Below are 2,500 nucleotides of genomic sequence, written 5' to 3'. Positions count from 1 at the left end.
AACGTGCATCTTGCTGGCATTGCGCCCAGCAAGCCTTTGGGCAACTCGAGTTTCAGCAGCACGACACCCCTCCCCCCTATAATAGGCTGCCGAGCCATTACCAAAGTGCCACGGGTAGACGTCCTTTTCCGTGAGGAGACATACTAAAGGAAAGTGCTCTAGAGGTCGAATTTTGACGCCGTTTTTTGCAACAACCTCTAGAAAAATAAGATCTTTCCATCCTCCAAATTTGGTGAATTTACACCGTGCCGATTTTTTTTGACGATTTTTTTACCGCCCGGAATGCCGGAAATTCAAAAAAAATGAAAAACGGAGCAAACCTGCGATTTTTGACCTGGATTTTTTTGTGCAGCCTTCACATAATATTACCAAGGTTCCCTCAAAATTTCACGAAAAATGCACGAGCCAATTCTGAGATATGAAAATTTGGCTCCTCCGTTGCAACGCTCCGAGCCATCGTTGCAACGGCGGGTGCCTCCGTGGGGGGCGGGGGAGCCCGGCGGTACACCACAACCACAACGTGCTTGCTAGTGTGCCTAGGGGATGGCAAGGCAACGTGCATCTGGCTGGCATTGCGCCCAGCAAGCCTTTGGGCAACTCGAGTTTCAGCATCACGACTCCCCTCCCCCCTATAATAGGCTGCCGAGCCATTACCAAAGTGCCACGGGTAGACGTCCTTTTCCGTGAGGAGACATACTAAAGGAAAGTGCTCTAGAGGTCGAATTTTGACGCCGTTTTTTGCAACAACCTCTAGAAAAATAAGAACTTTCCATCCTCCAAATTTGGTGAATTTACACCGTGCCGATTTTTTTTGACAATTTTTTTACCGCCCGGAATGCCGGAAATTCAAAAAAAATGAAAAACGGAGAAAACCTGCGATTTTTGACCTGGATTTTTTTGTGCAGCCTTCACATAATATTACCAAGGTTCCCTCAAAATTTCACGAAAAATGCACGAGCCAATTCTGAGATATGAAAATTTGGCTCCTCCGTTGCAACGCTCCGAGCCATCGTTGCAACGGCGGGTGCCTCCGTGGGGGGCGGGGGAGCCCGGCGGCACACCACAACCACAACGTGCTTGCTAGTGTGCCTAGGGGATGGCAAGGCAACGTGCATCTTGCTGGCATTGCGCCCAGCAAGCCTTTGGGCAACTCGAGTTTCAGCATCACGACACCCCTCCCCCCTATAATAGGCTGCCGAGCCATTACCAAAGTGCCACGGGTAGACGTCCTTTTCCGTGAGGAGACATACTAAAGGAAAGTGCTCTAGAGGTCGAATTTTGACGCCGTTTTTTGCAACAACCTCTAGAAAAATAAGATCTTTCCATCCTCCAAATTTGGTGAATTTACGCCGTGCCGATTTTTTTTGACGATTTTTTTACCGCCCGGAATGCCGGAAATTCAAAAAAAATGAAAAACGGAGCATACATGCGATTTTTGACCTGGATTTTTTTGTGCAGCCTTCACATAATATTACCAAGGTTCCCTCAAAATTTCACGAAAAATGCACGAGCCAATTCTGAGATATGAAAATTTGGCTCCTCCGTTGCAACGCTCCGAGCCATCGTTGCAACGGCGGGTGCCTCCGTGGGGGGCGGGGGAGCCCGGCGGCACACCACAACCACAACGTGCTTGCTAGTGTGCCTAGGGGATGGCAAGGCAACGTGCATCTTGCTGGCATTGCGCCCAGCAAGCCTTTGGGCAACTCGAGTTTCAGCATCACGACACCCCTCCCCCCTATAATAGGCTGCCGAGCCATTACCAAAGTGCCACGGGTAGACGTCCTTTTCCGTGAGGAGACATACTCAAGGAAAGTGCTCTAGAGGTCGAATTTTGACGCCGTTTTTTGCAACAACCTCTAGAAAAATAAGATCTTTCCATCCTCCAAATTTGGTGAATTTACACCGTGCCGATTTTTTTTGACGATTTTTTTACCGCCCGGAATGCCGGAAATTCAAAAAAAATGAAAAACGGAGCAAACATGCGATTTTTGACCTGGATTTTTTTGTGCAGCCTTCACATAATATTACCAAGGTTCCCTCAAAATTTCACGAAAAATGCACGAGCCAATTCTGAGATATGAAAATTTGGCTCCTCCGTTGCAACGCTCCGAGCCATCGTTGCAACGGCGGGTGCCTCCGTGGGGGGCGGGGGAGCCCGGCGGCACACCACAACCACAACGTGCTTGCTAGTGTGCCTAGGGGATGGCAAGGCAACGTGCATCTTGCTGGCATTGCGCCCAGCAAGCCTTTGGGCAACTCGAGTTTCAGCATCACGACACCCCTCCCCCCTATAATAGGCTGCCGAGCCATTACCAAAGTGCCACGGGTAGACGTCCTTTTCCGTGAGGAGACATACTCAAGGAAAGTGCTCTAGAGGTCGAATTTTGACGCCGTTTTTTGCAACAACCTCTAGAAAAATAAGATCTTTCCATCCCCCAAATTTGGTGAATTTACACCGTGCCGATTTTTTTTGCCGATTTTTTTACCGCCCGGAAAGCCG

Source organism: Arachis ipaensis, chromosome B7 (assembly GCF_059453495.1).
Source record: "Arachis ipaensis isolate K30076 ecotype BB chromosome B7, ASM5945349v1, whole genome shotgun sequence".
Taxonomy (NCBI): domain Eukaryota; kingdom Viridiplantae; phylum Streptophyta; class Magnoliopsida; order Fabales; family Fabaceae; genus Arachis; species Arachis ipaensis.
This window is presented reverse-complemented; position numbering follows the sequence as displayed.